This window comes from Mustela nivalis (genome assembly GCF_964662115.1).
Source record: "Mustela nivalis genome assembly, chromosome: 5".
Classification (NCBI taxonomy): domain Eukaryota; kingdom Metazoa; phylum Chordata; class Mammalia; order Carnivora; family Mustelidae; genus Mustela; species Mustela nivalis.
Window position 1 is genome coordinate 140,629,837 of NC_139024.1, and position 25,173 is coordinate 140,655,009.

General features: G+C 36.7%; 1 long non-coding RNA gene across 1 annotated transcript in view; it reads left to right on the forward strand.

Annotated features, from left to right (window-relative positions):
* The window catches only part of LOC309864487, a 62,149-nt gene extending 42,504 nt beyond the window's left edge, over positions 1 to 19,645 (forward strand). Inside the window, exon 4 of the long non-coding RNA XR_014311558.1 lies at positions 19,185 to 19,645. This is a non-coding gene — a long non-coding RNA (uncharacterized lncRNA). The remainder of the gene's footprint in view (positions 1 to 19,184) is intronic.
* The last annotated feature ends 5,528 nt before the right edge of the window (positions 19,646 to 25,173 follow it).

Genomic DNA, 25,173 nt, shown 5'->3' on the forward strand with positions numbered 1-25,173 from the left:
GAAAATGTCATTTCTCCTTAATTTTTGAAGGTTAATTTCACTGTATACAGAATTCTAGATTGGCAATTAATTTCTCACACAATTTGAAGATTTCATCTACTTCCTCACATGGTTTCTGATGAGAAATCAACTGTATCCCTATTTTTGTTTCTTTAAGTAATAGTAGGTTTTTAGTCCCTCTGATTCTCTTCAGGATTTTCTTTTTGTCCTTGATTTTCTTCAGTTGGAATATGATACATCTTGGAGTTGTCTGAGCTTTCTACATCTGTGGTTTGGTGTCTGTCTTCATTTTGGCTATTTCTCAGTCATTACTACTTCAAATATTTCTTATGCTCTGTTTTGTCTTTTTTCTCCTTCTATTATTCTAAATATGTTTTGGTTTGCTTTGTTGCATTTTAATATTGTCCCACACTCTTAGAATGTTCTGTTCTTTATCAGTCATACTCTTGTTTTCTCTTTGCATTTAAATTTGGGAAGTTTTTTTAAACTCATTTTCAGTTTCCCTGACCCACTCCTGAGCTGTGTCAAATCTTCCGAGGATCCATCAAGGCATTTTTCATTTCTGTCACAATGTTTTTATTTCTAGTGTTACCATTGGGTTTTTCTTTTTCTTATAGTTTCCATCTTACTGCTGACATTACTCATTTGGTTTGCATGTGGTCTACTTTTTCCATTAGATCCCTTAGTGTGTTAATTATAGTTGTTTTGAAGTCCTTGTCTGATAATTCCAACATCTGTGTCATATATGAGCGTAGTTCTTATTGCTCTGGCCCTTCAAACTGTACTTTTTCTTGAATGTTTTGTTGAAACACGTTGTGTGAGTACAGTTCTGAAGTAAGCAGTCCTTTTGTGTGAGGATTTATGTTAATCCAGCTAGACGTAGGGCTGCGGTTAATGTTTTTATTGTAAAGTATCCCGAGGCTTCAGACTCCTCTAGTGTCCTTGTTTTTTCTTTGCCTTCTTGCCTTTGGGGATTCTTGCTTTAGTGTTCCTTCAAGAGTCTCTGCTGTGAAGCTCTCTCCACTGTATTCCACTGTTATACTGGAGTTTTGGTGTGGTGGGAGAGTGTGGGAAGGGAGAAAGAGCTCCAGCATCCTCTTCTTCACTTTGAGTTTTCTAGAAGACTTGTGTCTCAGAACTGTGGCTTTCACAAGTGTTTTTATCACTCCTCTAGGGATTTAGTTTTTTGCTTTGTTTTTGTTTTTACCTCCCTCTGCCTTCTACTCCTTTCTCTGGCTGCAACAGTCCCAATCCATTTCCTTGAAACCCAGTCCCTTGTTAACTATGGGGATTTTTTTTTTTTAATCACCATCCTCACCCCTATCATACACATGCATACCCTTAGATGAGACAGGAAGGCTGGTTTGGGCTGGGGTAGGGAGATAGTCTTCTCTCCTAGATGGGATAAGATTTCAGTAATGCCCTCTAGTGAAGTATTTTTCACTAGAGAATGTTCTGGGAGTGTTTCATAATGGCTATTTTTCAACTCCACTTGCCAGGACCATGAGAGACTCTTTCTTGAATACTCTCACAATAAAAAATGAGTACAGTTCCTAGAGCAATAGCCCAAGAAATTATGGAGATCCCCTTTGACTGCACCCCCAGAATTTTCTTACTTTCATTGTAGTTCATGATCATCTTTTAGTAATTGATCCAATTTATTAGTTGTGATAGTTAAGTTTATATGTTAACTCACCTAGGTCCAGTAGTTCGGTCAGATAGTAGTCCAGATGTTGCTGTGAGGATTTTTTAGATGTGATTAACATGTTAATCAGTAGGCTTCCAGTGAAGTAGATTATCCTCCATAACGTGGTGAGGCTTATTCAGTCAGATGAAGGCATTAAGAGACGAGCTTGAGGTCTCCCAAAGAGGAAGGAATCCTGCCTCCACACTACCTTTGGACTTAAGACAAACTTGGATGGCAACTTGGATGCCAGAATTTCCACCCTGCTAGTCTGTCCTGAAGATTTTGAACTTACCAGCTCCCACAGCTGCATGAACCAGTTTCTTAAAATCTCTCTCTACACACACACACACACACACACACACACACACACACACTCACACACCCTTATTGCTCCTGTTTCTCTGGAGAACCTTACTAATACAGTACTATTTATATTTTACAAAAGATTTTTAACACATGAATAGAGTTATTTCTAAATCCTGATCTGATTTTTCTCCACCTCTGAATCCAGCTCAGTTAAGGATTTTATCTTTTGTTAGTCATTCTGCTATTCTCACCTTCTGTTGGGTAAGTCATTCTTGATGACTGAATGCCAGGCATTTTGGTAGAAGAGCAGGGCATAGACGGTGGTAGAGTATTTACACCCAGAAATCGGCATGCCTCTTTCTCTATAAGACCTTGGTTGTGTAAAATTGAGTCTACCTGGTCAACAATTGAGCTGGGTTTGGGTTTTGTCATTGTTCTCATTATCTTCAGCGTACCACAGCCCTTATGGAGCCCTGTCACTGCCTTGTGCTTATATTAAGGGCTGGCCTGCCAAAGAGTTTTTCTCAAAAGTCCTGCTCCACATTTAGCTTTCAGTAGGCCTTACATACCTGTGCCACAGAGGATTCTCTTGTCCCTCCACAATCGGTAAACTGCTGTTCTCTATTACGCAGTGAAGGCGTCACAGTGTGACAGGGGTAGTTCTTACGTTTTCCCAATGCAGTCTCCGTCACAGGTAAGTTTTTGTGCCTCAGCCTCAAGAACGATGCTTCCTCAGAATTCCTGCCCCCTTAATTTTTCTGTGTCAGTGGAAGCTGGGCATGGACAGTTTCCCTGACTTTGGCTGAGTGACAGTAGGTTAAGAATGACATGGAGGCATGGCTCTTTGTCTGCTAAGTGGGAGTGGAACTGTCATAAGTAAAAACAAATTAGAAAGTCTCTAATTTATTGCCAGTTGTGGAATTCTAAAATTTCTCTATGTTAAGAGAACATTGATGTGGTTTGAAGTGGTGGGGTTCAGATGATGACCAAGGTAGAAGAAGTCTTGAGATGTCTTTGGCCAAAAAGGTGGTTTTATTAAAACATGGGACAGGACCCGTGGGTAGAAAGAGCTGCATTGGGGTTGTGATGGGTAGCTGATTATATACTTTCAAGATGGTAGGGGGTTAGGGATAGCTTAAGTCTCTAAGGAATTTGGAAGCAAGATTTCAAGGGGTCAAGCTATTGTTAGGAAAATGTCATTTAATACTGTCTAGTAAAACTTTAGTCATGAGACCCTTCAGATGTATACTGGTGGGCCACATGCTTGAGGGATGATTGCCAACATATATCTTGGGGGGGGTTTGGAGATACAGGAAATTTCCAAAGGAATATGTTAAAGTAGATTTAGGGATTCTAGGGGTTTGGGATAATGTTAACCTAAGGTTGCCTTTTTCCCTTAGCAAAATGTCAACATTGAGGCAGCTGAGATCCTAGAGGAATATTACCCTGCCTGTTTCAAGAATTTGTCAGTGGACTGTAATGAAATTTAATTTTTTCTTTTGCTTCTATTTCCCACATCAAAGCTGATATGGTCTCTGAAGAAAATAGAAATCAACAATTCTCCCCCAAATGGCCAATCAATGAATTAAACTAATTAGTTAAGAAGTACCAAACCACCTACTTTGTTTCTATGGTGCTGAGTCTCTACCTGTAAGATTCAAGTTCTGACTTCATTCAGGCCATTGCAAGTGTTTTAGCATCATGTTCATTGCCTTGCTCAAAGTTCCCTTCTTTGACGTACTGAGTTTCTAAAGAAACAGTTAAGTAAATATATAAATATATATATATACATATATGTATATATATATATAACAGTAAGTAAATATATATATAGTGTTCTGTACAATGGTGTTTTATCAGGTGTGAGGGGCTGAGTCTGTTTGACAGCTTGTTTATTTTATTTGCGTTTCATCATTTCATAAAAGTCATCTTCCATACCAATCTATGATTATCCATATACCTTTTCTTTCCACACATTCTGTTTAACAATACTACTGTCAAGGTTCTAAAATAAAGTTACTCTCTTACTTTGAATTATTTCTTGAAAGAACTGACTGTATGTCAATTCTCAAGTTGTGGACATACTTGTGCATTTTCAGATCTTCATTATTTGGGTTTGATTAGTTAATCCAAGCACAATGTTGAATTTTTGTTCTTGTGCTGCTGCTTTTTCCTTTGGTCATTGCGTTATATTTGACTCTATCTGAGGGTAATGTCACTCACACACACACACACACACACACACACACACACACACGCACACACACACAAGCATATCATTTTCCAAGCAGTTCTTGCTGTGCAGCCTTGGGAAGAGTCTTAAAATTAAAACTCCATATTTTTCTGGAAAATACTGAAATAGCTGTCAAATATTACTATTTGTATATTCGTCTATGAATTTTATTTTCAATGACTGTGTTTCTCATGTTTTCTTATTCAAGTAGACAACTGGTAAGTATGAGCTAAACTAGACAACTGATAAGGGTTGATAACAACTGACAAAAATAACAACTAATAGCTAGTAGTAGACACAATATAAGAAATAGTAATTTTATTTAGAATGCATAATAATAGTCGATCTTAGTAATTTTATAGTATAACTTTGGTGAGAAAGACACTGGACTTGAAGTCAGGATACCTTGCTTCCCTCCCAAGTCTACAAGTTTCTCTGTGCTTTGTTGGGAAATCCCTTCTCATCTCTAGTTCTCAGTTTCCTTACTTAAGATTGTATTACTATTCTGTTACATCACAGGACACCTGAGAAGAACAAATGGATTAATGCATTTGTATGTAATAAAATATAAAATTAATTCTACAATTATGATTTGCATAAGGTGAATTTTTTAAGATACTGACATGCAAGTGTTCAAAGGATTTAAAGAAGAGCTCCCTGTGGGCTCCATGCAACTTCATAGTAGAATTCACAAACCCAAAATTTCAATCAATTTCATTTTAGGGATTGGTCTTTCTTTAATTCTAACACGTTTTCTCCATTTACAAGTTTCTTCCCAATATTTCAATATACTTTTAACAGTTTCAATTGTTTTTCCACTTGCATTTGGAAAAAAAGATTTCATTGTTACTTTGATTGTGTCATCCAGGCAATAAATAGCTTCATTCTAGTTGTGTTGGCCTGTGGATTTGAAAATAAATGAGCTTTTCTAAGAAACCGAGACATAAAATTTTGAATTGCCAATCTTCTGGCTTTTAAAAATTTTAATTCAGGAAATAATTTCCATGTGAATATAGACACTTCTAATTAAAATGTAGTTCTTTAAAAGCTTTTTATGTATCAACACATTCTCCTAATGGACCACACAACAATGCCATTCTTTAAAAAGTCTGCACAGAGGACCATATCATTAGTAGGAGTAGGAAAACTAATTCTGGTAAAAATCAAAATTTCCCACAAGTCTTCCCGTAAGTCAAAGTAACTTTGAAGGCATTTGATGTTGTTGTTGTTTTTTGTTTTTGTTTTGTTTTTTTTTTCCATTGGTGCTTGTACTTTTTTTGACCAAGAGTACAGTTAAAAGAAAACATAGTGGTGCCCATGAATACAAACTGAGAGTCAGAAATTTAATGGTTCACTAAAGTATTCTTTGCCAATCCTAAGGGAACTATTTCCTTGGTGCTCTGGTGAACATAACCCTTAGAATTAGTACTTCTGCTTAATTTGAAGTCATTTGCTTTGAAAATTTACTCCTATTCTCCCAAAATAAAGCTCCGCTGATTCTCATCACCAGTTCTCTCTCCTCATCTGGTGGTCATTTTAAATTTGATAGATGCAAAATATTTTCCTATGGGGCATAGTCTGGCATGAATAAAAGGCAATATTAATGTGATCGAGGGAATATGAGTCCTTTCTTTTGTTAGCATGAATCCTATGATTCTCTGTAGACATGATATATATGGTGGTAGAAAGAATATAGAGTCTTGTGTGAACGTTTGCTACTACAACTTATAAATTCTGTCGCTGAGGGGTATTATCCAAGGCTTTATTGTAAGATCAGGGTTTTCTAACCAGGCATTTCTCCTAAATATAGCTTCTGAACATAATACCTTGTATTTTAGGGGCGCTTGGGTGGGTCAGTGGGTTAAAGCCTCTGCTTTCGGCTCAGGTCATGATCATGCCTACTTGTGATCTCTGCCTGTCAAATCAATAAATAAAATTTAAAAAAAAAAAAAGAAAGAAAGAAAATATAGTTAAAAAAATACCTTGTATTTTAAAAGTTCTTTTAAAGGGTAAAGGGGACTTAAGAGTAAGAAAGGAGGGGAGGTTTTGTGATGTTTTCACTCTGCTGTCTAATTAAGGAAGATGATTGATTATTTCTGCTCTGTTATTTTCTGTTTATTTGAATGTAACCTCCCTTGTATTTCTCCATACACCTCTTATTTATACAGTAGAAATATTGTGTAAAATACTTACATATCTTCCACCTCTTCTTCTTTTTTTTTTTTTAAAGATTTTATTTATTATTTATTTGACAGGCAGCAATCACAAGTAGGCAGAGAGGCAGGCAGAGAGAGAGGGGGAAGCAGGCTCCCCACCGAGCAGAGAGCCCGATGTGGGGCTTGATCCCAGGACTCTGGGATCATGATCTGAGCCGAAGGCAGAGGCTTTAACCCACTGAGCCACCCAAGCACCCCATCTTTTGCTTCTTCTAAGTAATGTCTTTTCTATGGTGCCCCAAATTTCCTGAATGGCCTGTAAGCAATAAGATTTTTAGAACCAGGATGAAAAGAAACCTGAGAACTACCATGGATAATTCCTACCTAGTTTTAATTGTCATCATCAAAGGTTCAGAATCCCTGTTTTTATCATGTGCTTCTGGGATATATGATCTCATATGTTTGCAAAAGAGATAAAATTATAAAACTGGCCTATCCTATCCTCTTTTTAAGTGTTGTAAATGTCCTTAGTAATAGCATTACTGGAGATAATTGAAATGCAGCTTCTGTCTTCACATTCCTCTATTGACATGAAAGTTGTTTCTTGTCAGGGAATATGTTCTTTCATGGGCATATTCATAAAGCCGTTTGTTTGTGATTCATAAATTTGGTGTACCATAGTTACTAAAAATGGTCTTGGAATTTGATCTAAGTTTAAATTCAACATTCACGGGGCGCCTGGGTGGCTCAGTGGGTTAAAGCCTCTGCTTTCGGCTCAGGTCAGAATCCCAGTGTCCTGGGATCGAGCCCCACATCAGGCTCTCTGCTCCTCAGAAAGCCTGCTTCCTCCTCTCTCTCTCTCTGCCTGCCTCTCTACCTACTTGTGATCTCTATCTGTCAAATAAATAAATAAAATCTTAAAAAAAAATTTAAATTCAACATTCGTCAAGTATTTACTTATCTATTGTGAGCTACAATTTTCTCAACTGTACAACAATTAAGGTGGATAACATATAGGATAGCATAATAAAATGTCTAGCTAGTGTAGAATAATTTGTCAACCAATGTACCTGTATGTGACTCAAACACACACGTAAAGTGTGCATGCATATGCATATGTGTATAACCTGACAGTGGTGTTAGGTCGGTGATTAAAATAGTAAGTTCATCATCAGTCTTATGTAATTCATAGCACTCACAAACCTGTACCCCTGAAATAAATAATACCTTATATGATAATTTTAAAAAAATGAAATAAATCTTAAAAAATAGTACAAGTGCTACTTGTATGCCTTGTCAAGAATTAGCATTTGGGGAATGGTGATCGACAGAAAAGCAAAGTACTTAATTTTGTTTCATCTTTGAATATCACTGCCACTTCTAGCCATTCAAAGATCTTTATAATGTAACAATAATTCTTTACTTTATATTTTGTTTGGCTAATATGAATATACATAGCTGAGTACCTCTTTACAATAAATTAGTCCACAGCTACGTTAAATGAATACATATTTGCCGCTGGAAAAGAAAAAGCTATTTCATTTGGACTATGTCAGGTAAATAGTTTTTTAAAGAAAACTATTGTTACAAAGGTAATGGAAAGAAATGAGCTCTACATGAATGTGTTCATTTGTGCAGAGATGAAAAAAAATCAAATGAAGTTTGAGAATGGATATTTTTTCCTTTAAAAACTCCCATTTATCCTCAATATTTGTTTTATGATGTAAAACAAAGCCAGATTCATTCTTGAGCAGACTTTGTGTTTTTTTTTTAACTTTTCATGATCATGTTATAAGAAATTTGGATGAAAACATAATAATAAAAATTTTGAAGTGATAGATAAAATTGTAAATATATTAAAGTATATTGTCAAGTATTATATAGCAGAGATATTACTAACCTACAGTTTACTAATTAAAGATTCATTTTAAAAGGATATACAAAAGCTTAGGGGTGCCTGGGTGGCCCAGTGGGTTAAAGTCTCTGACTTCAGCTCAGGTCATGATCCCAAGGTCCTGGGATCGAGCCCCACATTGGGCTCTCTGCTCAGCAGGGGGTCTGTTTCCTCTACTTTCTCTCTCTGCCTGCCTCTGCTTACTTGTGCTCTCTGTCTGTCAAATAAATAAAATCTTTAAAACAAACAAACAAAAAAAGGATGTACGAAAGCTTCTTTAACAGTAGGTGGCATGAAAAATGTCTGAAGCCTTCTTAAGCTACTCCAATTGCATTCATTCATGAATTGATTCTCTCAACAAACACTTTGGAATGCCAGTTGTATTCAAAGCACTCAGTTGCTCTGAGTAGAGAAACTAGAAATAAAGCAAGCTTTTATGGATCCTACAAACCACGAGTAAAGAAGTGGGGCAACCATACCAATATTTAGAATACGATTTGAAGGAAAATTATAAATTATGTCTCAACAGAGCCCATGAAGTCAAGTTTTAAGGCGCTGCCCCATTAGTAACTTAACACAAGGTGATAGAAATGATGACCACTTAAAAAACTGGGAAATCTTTTTGGCTCATCTCTCTTTTTCTCCAGATGATTCCCACCCTGAAAGCAGCCTTATTAGTCCATAGGTTATTTCAGCCTGATCCTTTACATATAGGCAATGGGGCAAATGTCCGTCACTCAGATAATGTTTTCATGAAAAATCTAAAATCTTCTTCATTAGCACCAAAACAAATTTAGACATATTGTCAGAAATGAAAACATCTAACAGGTCATAATCGGTTTTGAGCTGTGTTGACTCTTTCCTGACTTGCTTTCTTTCCAGTAATCTAGAACCAGAGAGTGTGCCTGCTACAAACCCCTGATCATTAGGAATTAATCTCACTCTCCCAGATGGAACGTTTCCCAGTCATCACACATGGAGTTGGCCATCCTCTCTAGGAACAAGCCAGGATTAACATGTAAAGAGCTATGTTCAACCAGTCTTTTCACTGAACACTTCCTCCAGTTTCTGTTTGAACCCATGCTTTTCCCACAGGTGTGCACAGAATGGTTCACTCAAGTGCACAGATGGAAACCCACCTCTTGGTGTGGGATCACTCTGGTTACCAGAAGCCTATGACATTTAGGCCAGTGATCTAGATACTTATGAGGAAGAAAAGTTCCTCAATCAGAAGACAGCCTTTTCCCATAAGGATTTCACTTCTCCTGAAGCCATCTCTTACACATGGTCTCATCCTTGCATAACTGGCCTGCCTTAGTATAGCTACATGAGAGTCATCTTTCTCAAGCCCCAATTCTATGACCTCACTTCTGCAAAGCTTATTAAAACCTCCACTCATCTATGATTTCATTATCTGAAGTACAAGGACACCCCTTCCCATCACTGGCATCCAGAATATTCTAGGCTCTGACTCTCTGGCCTCTTCTTTCTCTAAGTCTCTCTACCTCCTGAAAATATCCCACATCCATCTTGCTGATCTATTGGACAGCCAGACTCCTTGGTTTTCAATGGTCTCCCCATGCTCAGTTGATTACACACAGCTTCCTTTCATCCACGCAGTGACACTTGTTAGTTCCACTGCTAAAATCACCAGTTTGGACATCCCAATCTGGCCACACTTAACTATCCTTCTAGCTCTTAATTTCATTGTCTTTTACTCATTTCTTGACCTAACTCTTAATTGCTTAATTGCTTAATTGCTTGTTGGAGACTGCCTCCGGCTGGGAAAGTCCCCGCCGTTACAAGAAGGTGCTTGGCTCACTGCTAGCAAAACGCTGCAAGTATACAATGAACTTTCTGGTGAAGCCCGCCTAAAGGAGGACATAGTTATTGGCTGTATCAAATTTAATCAGCATAGTAACAGGACTCTCATTGGCTCTCCCCATTGCTTGACCCCTTATTGGTCACCCTGCTGTATATAAGCTAAGGAAGTTGATTAAATAAACGGAAATGAAGCATTAACACCATACCAGGCTCATTGTCGTCCTTGCGGGCCGAGGGGGACAATTGCTTCCTTATCAAACACTGTTTCTGTTTCTCCAGCTTCGACATCATGTTGAGTTATTCTCACTACTTAGTAGGTGTCCTTGCTAACCCTCTTGCTTCATCATCCTTCTATCAACCACCAGGTCTGGGTTGGCTTAACGATCTTTCCACAAATGCCTAGCTTCTAGGATAATGAATAAATGTTCACACTAAAAACAAACTAAAAAGCAGTTGTGCTGCAAAGTTGTTGAGACGCACTCATCTACCTACATCCATACTGCTATTTGTTATCTTCTTCCAGAAGTGGTATCTCTTTTTCTGTCTAAAGTCAGTATCTTCCTTTGGGAACTAGTTCCCTTTTCCTTCTGCCTGGCTTTCCCAATGCATTAGTTTATCTACTGTTACATATCACCACAAATGCAGCAGGTTAAAACATCAAACATAGAATCACCCTTTCTGAGGAGCAAGAATCCAAGAGCGGCTTAGCTCTGTGGATCTGGCTCTGGGTTTCTCATGAGATTGTTTTAAGCCAATGGTGGAGACTGTCATCTATCAAGATTCAGAGAGGAAGGGTCTGTTTTTAAATTCACTCTTGTAATTATGGGAAGACGATAGTTCTTTGCCATACATACATTTCCACAGGCTGTCCAAGCTCCTCAGAAATTTGTTTCCCCCAGAGACAGTACAGAAAAGAACAGCCAAGACAGAAGCATAGTATCTTTCTAAGTCTAATCTCAGAAGTGCCATAACATCACTTTTGTCATACTCTATTTGTTACACAGAACCAACCTTAGTAAAACGGAGACAATTACATAAAAGTGTGAGCAGCAGGGGTAAAGCTCTTTGGAGATCATTTTGGAGACTGGTCACTAGACTAAGGTACTTCAAATTCTTGAATATCCCCCTTTTTCTTACATTGTTAATATAGGACTATTGTTACTATATGCTTAGGCTCTCATCTTTGGGCTTTTCTTATTTAAATATTAAATTTCTCTCACTGGAAAAATTCCACACGTCTTTCTATTGCAACCTGACTTCTGTCCACATTGCTCTGCTGAGATTATGATTGCCAAGGTCACCAGGGACATCATTGTGGTAGGATCTTATGGACAATGTTCAGTCTTTAGATCTCACTTGAGGACTGAGAAACAATTCATATTGAGAACTACTTTCTCTCTTTCTTTTAATATATTTTATTGTTTAGAGCAGTGTTAACCTCATAGCAATATTGAGCAGAAGGTACCAAGATGTCCCCCTCCCCCCATATGTGCATAGCACCCTGCCCACTACCACCAGAGTGTTACATTTGTCACAATCAATGAATCTACACGGACACGTCTTTATCAACAAGTCCATAGTTGGACTATGGGTTTTGACAAATATGTAATGACATATATCCACTACTACAGTATTGAACAAAGTATTTTCACCTCCCCAAAAATCCTCTGGGCCTCTCCCATTCATTACTTCCTCCTTGCCTGAAGTCCTGGCAACCACAGATCTTTTTACTGTCTCCACAGTTTTACCTTTTCCAGAATGTCATAGAATCAGAATCCTACGGTATTAGTCTTTTTACTTAGGTCTATACATTAAAGTTCCCTACATGTCTTTTCATAGCTTAATAGTGCATTTCTTTTTAGCACGGAACAATGCTTCCTTGTCTGTCTGTGCCACAGTTTATTTAGCCATTCATCCACCAAAGGACATGTTGCTTGCATCCATGTTTTAGCAATTACAAAGAGCACTGCAATAAATCTCCATAATCTTGTGTTATCTAGGCTTTACATAACACCTTTGCCCTCTGTGTCTTGTTGGTGTTAAAGTTCTGTTTTGGTCCTACTATCTTCTCACATTAAGTTTCCTTTTTAGGAGACCTCCCTTATTTTCATGTTTTTAATTGCCTGTACCTACTGAGAATGGTGGAAGAACATCAAATCCTTGGGGGTAACTGATGATAAAATGTTGAAAACAAGTTTCCTGTGAACAATGGGCTATAAGACACATTGTTTTATAGTACTTGACCTAATTTTTCCATATAGAGGCATTTCTAAATTCACAAAATCGGGATAAAATGTGAAGCAGAGAAGATAATACTAATTATTATCTATAAGATTGAGCTTTCAAAAAATTATGTTGGAAAACATGCCTTTATTTTTTTTTTTTAATCTAGAGCATTATAATGGCTGACATTTTGGAAAACTGACTTCATAAAGTATGAATTGATTCCTTCAGAAAAGGTTTTCTGTTTTTCATGTGTGGTTCTTATATGTGAGAAAACTATGTTTGTACTTCCATATTACATGTGGTATTTATTTCCTTTCAAGAAACATTGTAGCAAGTTCTACTGACACAGCTAGTGTTTGATAATGTCTATACTCTTTCAGACATATTAAAAACTTGTACTATTTAGGTAATTGAAGTATTATATCTATATTTATTTATATGGCTAAGATTTTTATATAAATACTCTACAAGGATACTGATTTAATTTCTTTTTTGTTTGTTTGCTTAAGTAGTCTCCACACCCAGCGTCCTAATGGAGGGCTTGAACTCACAAACTTGAGATAAAGACCTAAGCTGAGATCAAGAGTTGGTGCTTCACTGATTGAGCCACCAGGTGCCTCATGATTTAGTTTCTGAGTCTAAAATTTAGAGATATAAATATTAACTAAGATGTGTTTAAATCCACATTCAATTTAAAAAGTTATTTCTGCAAGAAATAGGTCTTACCAATTTGTATTCTTAAGCCTCTAATGTTTCAAGACACTTCTGTTTCCACCTTTCTTAATGTGTACTCCAAGAGAGAATGAAAATTTTCAGCATATAAATTCCAGGAAGGAGACTGGCGGAAAGTTTTCCACATAATTTAAGGTAGTCATTGTTTGAAATTGCATATGGACCCTAAATGTAACTGCTAATGGTTAGAACTAAAATTTGGGTTTACACTGTCTGAAACAGTTAATTTTAATTTTAATTATGAAGTAGGGCTTTTTTTCTTTCTTCTTCTTCTTCTTTTTTTTTTTTTTTTTTTTACGTTCTCTTTTAAAAGCTCCTATCATTATCAATTCATGCGTTGGTATGGCAATAAACAGAAGATGGCCAGATGTTTAGAAGAAGGGACAAAAATGTGGAAAATTCTTTCCAATACTCCTTTCCCCCATACACACACGTGTGTGCAGGTTCACTCATTTACCCATTCACTATATGTCTCGCAAAACCTGATGTCTGTATTGCTCATTAGAGCTTTATGGTATGTATTTATTCTTTATAGATTTGGCTACTTTCCTGTTTGAGGACAGAGGCTACCTAAAATACAGTCACACTGGATTAAAGTGTGCACACAAACACAACATTGTCACCACTTTCTATAGATTCATGCAGGAAGAGATGAATATATTCAACCAGGATTTTATAAACCTAACATGGCAGGGCTCTTCCTTGGCTAGGTGTATTCCATGTGATTATGTGAGAGCACACTGGAACGGTCAGAATTCTAGGGCAACTGTGGGCAATTCAATCATTTGATAATCACTGGACCCAACCTTAGCACGGAAAACCATGATACGGATTTCTACACAGATATATAGTAGCAACGATCTTACAGCTGGGTTTGAATTTATACATAGTGTCATTACCCTGCAGCTGGGAGGAAACAGCCCTTGCAATAAATTTCCAAAATTCGGCTACTAAGGGTCTGTGCAATTAGGCAGGTTTGGGGGAGGGGGTTTTGTTTTGTTTTGTTTTGCTTTATGTGGCGAGTTGCCATTCTGTTTTCTAGAAAGTATGTCTCAAATAAAGAAACTACTTTATACTAGTTTGACATTCTGGAAGCTAATGAACTCTTTCAGCCCTGTAGGGTGTCATTGGTACACAGGAGCAACTTACTGCTATACAGCTGTATACATTATTGGTTTAGGATACTAAATGATATCCTTTTGTTCCAGAAGAATTAATGCACTTCCTAATGTGTCTAGCTTATATTCAAGGGATAACTTATGAGAGATTCTATGCCAGTGTATGTTCGTATTCACGGAACACCCAGTTCATGATTGATGTCTGCTATTTGCATGCATCACTGTTTTCTTGGACAAAATGATGGCCAGGGATTGAACAATCAAAATGAAACGAGAACCACATATGATCCTTAAATCCTAGCTTACATCCATAAACAACTAGCACATTGAACCAAAGAGCCTGATTAGATTTAAGTCATTGGCTGTGTCAAAATTTCCAGTTTTCAAATTGGGTACATGCTGAATAAAAGAACAGTCTATTAGAAACTCAATAGGTATCTTCCTCCAACAATCCACTAGAACCGTTTAGTTAATCCAGAAAGCTACTGAAGGTGGAAAACCATAAAAAATAAAAACATACAGACATTAACTTAAAGCATATAAATGCACATTTTGTTTTCTGTCCTTTGAGAAGCTCCTTCTCTGCGTGTCAGTCAGTAAACTAAAGTTCCTTCTTTCCCTGTGGCCTGGCCCACAAAAATCACACGCATGCTGTGTTCTGCATAATTCCTGGTTTTTATCTTAACAGGAGCAATGGAGTGCATTTAGACACTTTTTTAGTAAAGTGCAAAGTTTTCCCTGGATTTGACAATTTTTTTCTAAAATTAAAAAAAATACTCTGTCTAAACCCATTCTTACATATTTTTAGCAGTTCACAATCATTGCATTTTTAAAACATTTAACTTGGTTTTATAAAAGAAAGACTAAAACTCTTTTGGACACTTAGGTTTCATTGTTTTATGTTGTATGCAATTAAATAGCATAACTCCAATTCCAAGTACATGTGACAATAGGTTTAGCAGGAAGCATAACTGCCATTAATAAGTAAGCAGAGTGAGCAGCCACACCCGTGGGAGCAGCCTGTGGAGCCACACGATGCAGTGGCACCACTGAGAATCCAACAGTATGAATTAGAGAAGGTGTGAATAGTTGTGTGAGTCACCTAGTGGAAGCTTGCCAAGAATTACTGTAGGTTTGACATACTAGCTGGAATCAAGATGTTGATCCCTGATTCCACCTGGTGCTGCTGCTCAGGTGAATTATTAAACTGCTATTGTTAGAAGACAAGTCAAGAAACGTTTTGATTGTGATCTGCCATGATTTTTCATGTGATCTTGCTCTTCACGGTCACAAGATGGCAAGGTTGTGACCAAACATTGCATCTCTATTCCAGGTAGGAAGTAGAAGTATGTGATGAAATCAGAAGCGTAGCCCTCATATTAGAAAAAATAATGTTTTCCGAGACTCACTAGCAGCATTCTGATTAGTTCTCATGTACAAGAAATTGTGTCACGTGGGGACTCTGTCTCAGCAAAGGCTGGAGTTAGTTATTCAGAGCAGCATAATGGAAGCTAGAAAAAAAGAAAAATGAAACGGATTCTTTGGGTAAGAAAGAAGGGGGTATCCTGTAGTACAGGAAACTAGCAAGGTTTGTGCTTCTTTCAGACATCAGTTCAAACAGCTCAAAGACCACTTCCTCACGGAAGCCTTCCAGAACTTCTTATCCTAAGTTCACAATTATATGAGTTCTCAGAGCCCCAGATACCTTTTCTTCGAGTAATTTTGATTTTATGTTTCTGCTATTTGATTACTATGTTTTCTTCTATCTGAGGATGATGGCAGGGGTCTCTTTCCATTTTTGCTAGCTAATTTATATGTAGCACCCAACATCCAACATACTACCTAACACATAGTAAGTACTTGATATGTTTATTTTTATTTTTTTTTAAGTGAGAGGCACCAGGGTGACTCAGTGGGTGAAGCATCTGCCTTCAGCTCAGGCCATGATCCCAGAGTCCTGTGATGGAGCCCCACATTGGGCTTTCTGCTCAGTGGGAAGCCTGCTTCTCCCTCTCCCACTGTCCCTGCTTGTGTTCCTTCTCTCCCTGTGTCTCTCTCTGTCAAATAAATAAGTAAAATCTTTTAAAAAATGTTTTAAAAATGTAAAAATGAATAATTGATTATTATTACTTTAAAACATATCCAAAGAAGAAATCATTTAGTGTTGTTCTATAGTCTATTTAGAATTTAAACACCATCAAAATTAAGTCTTTTTTTTCTCTCCAACTTTTTTTTTTTCCTCACTGAAATCCATTTTTACTCTTCATTTGTAGGAAATGAGAGAATAATTGGTCAGTGTCTTCATCATAACAATTTTTAAATTTCTCTGCTTTAGAATGAGTTACTGAATGAGGTGCTTGTATTTTATTTTCCAGAGAAACTATCCATTTTTTTTTCTTCAAGAAATTCTATTTTATCATTTCTGCTTTGTTTGGTCATAAATTTAAAACAGTAATGTGAGATGGACCCCAGGATTCATCTACTTCACCTCCCTCACTTTGGAGGGAGAGAAACTGAGGCCCAGAGAGGGTAACTGAATTTTTCAAATGACACAGAACAAGCTACTGGCAGAGACAAAATATGGGCTTGATTTTTCAATTAATTGCCCATTTTGTGCTCTATTCTTTTATGTACATGGCTTTCACAACCGACACAAGATACAGTAATGAGCAAAGGTCTCATCACCACATGTGTCCAAAACAATTATCTGCTGTCCTCGGTTGTTCCATCTGTACTAGAATTAGCAGAAGCTGAATTTGTTCTCATGTTTGTAAACAAGAAATGAATGTTTGAAGATGCATTAATTAGGCTTACTTTTATATTCAAAATCCTTTAAAAATGGTCTTTCTGTTTCATTTATCATTTCTAAATTACATTATATCCTTATTAGTGTGTCGGTAAGAATTTGTATATTTGAATTTCATAAATATGGGCTTAGAACACCATAGTAGTTTGAAAGAGTTGCTCTAGCAAAGTACAAAGCCTGGCAGCTAAAGTCACTGCAGTTGACTTTCTCACAGTTCTGGAGGCTGGAAGTCCAAGACCAAGGGTTGATTTCTTCCAAAGTGTCTCTCCTTGGCTTGTAGATGGCCATCTTCCTCCTGCGTCCTCATGTGGTCTTCCTCTGTGTGGTCTATGTCCTAATCTCATCTTTTTATAACCCTGACAGTCAGACTCGGTTAGAGTCCACTCTAATATCCTCATTTTAATGTAAGGACCTCTTTAAAGCCCTTGTCTCCAAGTCACATTTCTGAGCTAGTGGGGGTGAAGACCTCAACATAAGAATTCTGGGGGACACAGTTCAGACTGTAAGAAATACCTGTCAAGGAATTCCAAGAAATCTGCAAAATTACCCAACATCCTAAGAGAATGCATTTTTATTCTTTACTGAGGTAATGTTTTTAGGAGTTTAATTAGTCAATGTGCTCATAATACCATTTTTTAACTTCAATATCATACTAATACTATTAATGAAAAATTGGGAAAAAAATTCCATTGGAGATTGAGTTCCAACCATTGACTCACTATCTCAATTATCTTCTAAACACACTGACTAGCTGCTGATTGCAATTTAGCACCCTATAAGAACCAGGACTGTATTGAGACATACCTAGACCGTAGGCCCAAACATCACTTCTTCTAGCTTTGGGAACTCTGGAAAAAGTTCTCAATCTTTTTAAGCCTCCTCTTCTGTAGAATAGAGAGAGTACCTACAACAAGAATTACTAAATAGCTTAAACTAAATTAAGGTACAAAATAAATATGGGTACTATTAACTTCTCATATCACTTTTCAGATCTCATTTTGTCAATTTATTAGTGAATCATAGTTTTATTAATAAATTCCATGTCCCTAGAAGTTTTGAAATTTGAATACCTAAACATTTTTATAATCCTAACTTTAACTTTCATTTAATATATAGTGTATGATAATGGGAATATTCTGAAAGGTAACCAGCCCAAACAGATACAATTGGTAAATGTCACACTCGGTTAAAAATACAAAGTTAAATTTTGATTGTTTCATATGAGACTGGACAGTGGAGTAGAAGTTCTTTGTTCCTGATCCCATCTAGTAAGGTTTGTCTGTTGAGCATGGCATTATCCCAGCTCCCTTGGAAATGGCTAAGGGACTGAAAAATTGTCAATGTGTTGCTTAATTACCTGCACCTGTCTACATAAGAACATCTTATGTGGTAATTATGGATCTGGTGCAAACCCTCATGCATGGGGCTTTATTGTGCTTCAATTTCCCTTCATATCTCAATCTAGTCCCAGGGCTACCTTTTGGCTTATGAGCACCCTCATTCAACACAAAATAAATTGGTTCCAGTCAAGAAGATTAGAAATGGTGGGAAATATAATTCCCCCTTATTCTTGGCAACACCGTATGCGTTATTCTAAACCGGCAGAAAATACACAGAAGGAAGAAGAAAATAGATTTTTTTTTTCTTCTTCAACAAAGTTGAAGCTCTACCAGCTAACTGGCCTGACGCTGACTTCGGAAACCACTCTGACGTGTGTCTCTGATTCTGCTCTTCCATGGCCTGAGAGACAAGGTTGGAGGGGTTATCCAGGGGAAGGCTTGGGTTCCTCTCTCGGCAGTAAGTGTGCTTTCACGGCAAGAAAGAGCAAGCGAGCTCAGAACAGAATCTCAAGGGCTGTGTGACAAAGGAGGAATGAGGATGGTTCCAAGTAGAGTTGAAGCTTCTGCTTCCTAGCCTCCTCACGCTGCTCCATCTGCCTCTTCTGAGAGCTCCCATCTCCCACTGTGTGCAGCTGAGTTTCAAGCACTCCTGGTGGCATAATGACTGAGACAAAGATATTTCCTCCAGTTGTCAATGGCACTCCAATCCTGAAACTGTCCCAGGAACCTCATCCAAGTCTCCCTCCTCCCTGTCCTTGGTCTCTATGAACTGGAGGGAGGGCTTCCTCACACTTCTCATTGATGATCATCTTAGGTTCAAGGTCACATGTATCCATATATGAAATAATTTTTTTATTTTCAGATGGAGGTTCTTTGGAAGATCTTGTCTATTGGAGCATGTAACTATTCCTGTAGCCAGAAGAGGAGATCACTACCCAGAGGAAGAGCCAGACTGCTGTGTCTGGATACTTAAAAAGACATTTGGAGGGGGAGAGCATCTGCAAATGTTGATGAAAATGGGTTTGGAACTTCTCCTTTGATCAGGAAATAGGTGGACCATAAAATGTCTGATACATGATGCTGCCTGCAGCAAACCCACATTCTGAGACCCAGTCATCTTATTACACCAATGGAAAAAGGAAGAAGGCTTAAAAGATCCAACACTATCCAACTGCATTTGATGTGCAATGTTGAGTTAACCAAAAGTGGTCATATTTTTGTTACTGTAAAATGACTGATCATTTATGCTTCATATCTCAAACTGGAGGCCTTTTTTGACCAGTGTTCAAAACCACATACTGCTATTAAAAGATACAAGTCTGTCGATGACCTGTTTTGTTTTCTACAATGTTTGTGAGTCTCTGAACAGCAGGGACCATGTGTTATACTTCTCTGCACATCAGGTATTTCCTTATTAACAAGGGACACCCAACAAGTTTTATATTCAGTGATGAAGGTGAAATAAGTGTATGATCAGTAACAGAAGCTTGGACCTGGAGAGATATATTAATACTTTTTGTTCTTTTATTTCTGCACTGTCTACTTTAAGACCTATGCATGACAAATGAGAAGGTTTAGAAATGCTTAGATTCAAGATCTGAGCTTTGAGTCAGGTCTCCTGAATTCTCCCATTAAGATATAATGATGACGACACTAACAGCAACGACAAAAACTTTTTAATAAAACTCTGTAACTCAACGAAACAAGTTTTGTTAAGGAGTAAGAATGCAGTTTAGTGGACAGACATTGCTTTGGATTAAATCTTAATACTCTTGTCTTATCTCAGCCATGTGTAGATCTGAGTGGCAAAGGGATTTTATAGGGATTCAGCTAACTGTAAATTATAACCACACACCATAAAATTCACTGAGCCCTCAATAATCATTATCATTAAGAGTAAGGACAGCTCTTTTCCCAAAGAAATCTAGGGTTCTAGTCAAACTTAGATTATAGGAGCACCTGGGTGGCTCAGTGGGTTAAAGCCTCTTCTTTTGGCTCAGGTCATGATCCCAGAGTCCTTGGATCAAGCCCCCTCCTCAGACTCTCGGCTCAGCAGGGAACATGCTTTCCCCCCCTCTCTCTGCCTGTCTCTCTGCCTATTTGTGATCTCTGTCTGTCAAATAAATAAATAAAATCTCAAACTTAGATAATTAAAATGAATTTCCTTTTCTTCTATATTTACAGAGAGACCAGCAAAATATATAGCTCCCATCCTAATATGGGAGTACAAAATCTATTGAGCTTTCAGGATTGGGAAACAAGGAGACCCCTTGTGAGTGCTTGTTTTTATAGAGAATGATATAGTATTCACAAAAGAGATGGGCTAATTTATAGAGATTAAAAAAAAAATTTCTTGGATTGTTTTCCAAAAAAATGTAGTACAAAAATCAGAAGTGCTTGTTTACTAAATCTATATTACACAGATCTTCCCATCAAAGTTGACTCTATCCTATTTCCTTTATTTGTTAGAACAGCTTGGTCTACACTGAAAACTTTTTGGCTACATCTAAGAACTTAGTTTCAAATTCCTTTCTAAAGGAAATGGGGTTTTTGAAACAGAGCAGACTAAATTGCTAAAATATTTTTACAATAATACATGAGGGCAGTCTTGGTATTATCCTGGATGAAATGGGAGCTGGAAAACGGAGACATTTGGTTTATCATTAACACCTCAATTCTGTAGTTGGCATTCATGTGGGTAGGGCTGGAACAGACCTCAGAAATGCAGAGATGAGATGTTCCATATATCCTCACACAAGAAATAAATGATGTTTGTAGGTGTGCCTTCCTCCTTTGTCCTTACCACATTTGAAAAGTCAGAAAAATGTTAGAAATTGATATATAAGTGCATTTAGTTAATAAAACTTAATATAAAATGACAATTATTAAAATCAAACTGAATGAAAAAATATAACTAAAAAAGATAAAATAATAAAAATCAAATTGAAATAATTCAAAAGACCCTTTAGACCTGTATACTGAAAACTATAAGAAATTGATGAAATAAATTAAAGAAGATGAAATATAAAAAGAAAAATATCTCTGTTCATGGACTGTAAGAATTAATATTGAAATGTCCATATCACCCCCAAATGATCTACAGATGGAATAAAATCCCAATAAAAATTCCAATGGCTTTTTTCCCAGAAATTAAAAAAAAAAAACTAAAATTAATATGGAACCACAAAAGAAGCTAAACAGCCAAAGCAATCTTGAGAAAGAAGAATAAAGCTAAAAGTATCATGTTTCCTGATTTCTATATTACAAAACTGTAGTAATCAGAATAGTATGGTATGAAGAACCCAGAAATAAACCCATACATATACAATCAACTAAAGCAAAAGAATGAAATTGGACACTTACACCATATACACAAATTAATTTGGAAGAGATTACAGACTTAAATGTAAGATCTGGTACCATGAAACTCCTAAATGGAGACATAGGGGAAAAAACAAAAACAAAAAACAAAGCAAAAGAAGTAACCCATGATTTCTTGGATATGACACCAAATACAAAGGCAACAACAAAATAAATAAAAAACTGGGACTACACCAAATTAAAAAGGTTTGATACAGCAAAAGAAGCTGTCATCAATGTAAAAAGACAACCTATAGGATAGGAGAAAATATTTGCAAATCATAGACCTGGTAGGAGGTTAATATTCAAAATATATTAGGAACCTATACAACTAAATAGCAAAATAATAATAATAATAATAATAATAATAAAACAATAAAATAAAATGAGCAGAAGTCTTGAATAGACATTTTTCCAAAGACATAAAATGGCCAAAAGGTACTCTAAGTCATTAATCATTAAGGAAATGCAAATCAAAACCACAATGAAATATCACTTCACACCTGTAGACCTGTAGAATGGTTATCATGAGAAAGACGAGAGATGACAAGTGTTGGTGAAGATGTAGAGAAAAGGAAATCTTTGGACTTGCTGACAGGGCACAGAGGAAAGCAGACTGCAAAGGGGACAGAATTTCAATTGTAAGATGAATAAATCCTGGAGATATAATGCTCAGACAGCATGGTGACTATAGGTTAATATTTTATTGTATACTTAAAGAGTAGATCTGAAATGTTGTCACCCCTACAAAAAAGACTGTAACTATGTGAAGTAATGGATGTGTTCATTAACTTGATTGTGGTAATTATTCATAATGTGCACATACATTAACTCATCACATTGTACATCATAAAAAATAAATAAAAATAAAACAAATGTCTTTCAGTGGAAGATTACAAACTGATGTCCTGACTCTCTTCCTGGGGCTTAGGATTATTTCAAGAAATACCTCAGAAATGAGGGGTGTTTTCTTTGTAGGAAAGCCCAGTGGGTTCTGCCACCCAAATACCTATACTTTTGAGAGGTCAGGGTCTATCTAGACAGATGCCATTAAATCCAACTGAGCTCTCCTTATCTATACCTAGATTTTCTGTTCTACCTTTCAGCAACCACATCCCTTTCAATCTATTTTTCTTTTCTTTTCCTTTTTAAGATTTTATTTATTTATTTAGGAGAGAAAGAGAGAAAGAGAGAGAGAGAGAGAACATGAGGTGGGGTGGGGAGAGGCAGAGGGAGAGAGAGAAGCAGAGACCCTGCTGGGTAGGAGCCCAATATGGGACTTGATCCTAGGACCCTGGGATCATGAACAAAACCGAAGGCAGACACTTAACCAACAGATCCATCAGGTGCCCCCAGATACTCTATTTTTCAAATGTATCTAGTTGTATATCATCTAACCACCCTGTCTCCATGTTTTCTCATATGGAAATTCAGAACATTTGCACTTAATAATTCTGAGGTCTTATTCATTCATCAGTCATAATATCACCATGTCAGAATGACAGAAGTAGAAATAGTGGACTGTAATCCTCTTATTACTATGTTCAGATTCAGAAAGCACTGCATTATCTTGCTTATGTTAATTACGGGTGTCTTTTTTGTTTTTGTTTTGTAGGGAAGCGTTGCTTTAAAATGTTTATGATTGGTAACCATCTGATACTTTTCAAATCTTAATCTTTATTTAATTGCTATCACTTATAGAAATATAATAACGCAGAAGCCAGCTTGTTACATGCCATAGTCTCTTAAAGAGGCAGAGGAAATACATGCATTGGTAATATCAGGTATCTTAGCAGAGACTTACCCAACATTTCATTATCTTTAAAAAAATAAAGCCACATACCACTGCATGGTGATACAGATAAGTTTGACTTTTTAAAAGAGTGATTCTGAAGAAATATTACATTACAAATGCAAACAGATTGAGAAAGCTGAGGTTGCTCAGTATGTATTGATAATATTAGATTATATCTCTGCATTCAGAGTAATAAAATTCAAGTTCCTAGGAAAGGAATGAAAAATTATGTACCATTTTATTTGTTTATTATTCAAACAAGTTGGTGATTTATATCACTTTCAGGGAAGTGGGAGTAAGACAAAACTTTCTAAGGATAGAAGACATAGGCTATGGGACTTCTAACACATAAACATTTGAAAATAAGTGTTTGCATATAAGATGGAAATATGCAAGGTTTGGTCTCACTTATGACAAAAATGTAAGAAATTACTGTCTCACGTGTGTGATCAGTTTGTTTTAATATAGTTTGTTATACCAATATACTTTCTTCATGACCAACATGATGGCCTGAAATTTCTAACTCCAACTTACAGCATGCCCAGGTATATTTACATAAATTTACTTAGAAAAATATCTGATATAGTTTGATCTCTGTAAGAATGCATACTGGTCCTTTATGTTTACAATGCATTTCCATTTATGTCTAAAACATTTATTTCTCCAAGTAATCAGTAATCTTTATTAATTATTATCTTTCTCATACCCCACTTCTGACTAGCCTTGCCATATACATATATGCATAATATAATATATAATATATGTATATATATGTGTGTATATTTATGTACATATTATTTTTTAGGAATAGAGATGGCTTTCTAGAAAGAATAGAGAGGTAGGGAAATGAAAGAGAAAATAAGAGAAATAGTGTGTTTTTTTGGAGAACAGTAGGGAACTCATGTGGAAACATATACACAAATGAAGTCATCAGCCACAGCTTGAAGCAATACATTATGATAGGTAAGCAGAGAAACACATCAAAAGCTAGATATGTTAAAAAAAAAGAGAGAGAGAGAGAGCGAGAGACTGGTAAAACTAGTAACAAAATATTATCTCTCGACACAAAATGCTTGTTTATAAAAAAATAAATAAAATAGCGTCAAAATCACCAAACACCATTCTAACAAGATCTAATGAGAGAATGAGGGCTGTCTTCTGGCTACAAAAGAATAGCTTGTATTAGACCAAATAGCCCGCTGAAAACAATCGCAAAAGCTGGCAGTTTGGGGGCAACAGAAAACAAACAAGACGGATGGGACTTGATAGGTCAAGACGTAGAGGAAAGGTCAGTGTGATTCCGTGAGCCCAAAATTCTCTGCTAAGTTTCCTCCCCCAGGCCTTTGGTGATTCCAAATTCTGAGCATTTCAAATTCCAGAAATAAAGCAGCTTGTGTGAGTCTGGGAAGTTACATTCAGGATTTACCAAGGAAGACCTTTCTAAACACCTTACGTTTTTAGCAGGCATTCCTGAAGGGCGACATCGGAAGAGTCAAGGCAAATAACCAACAGACCAGCCCTCAAAAATCACTTAGGTCAGCCTCGGTTCATCTCCGTCCCTTATTGAATCCAGGTGACACGTTCCCACACTAACTGCTTATTACAAGATAACTCGATCCCATCTAGAGAAGGGAAACATCTTTTGGAGGCTCTAAAACTTTTCTTTCTTTCTTCTTTTAAAGATTTTATTTTATTT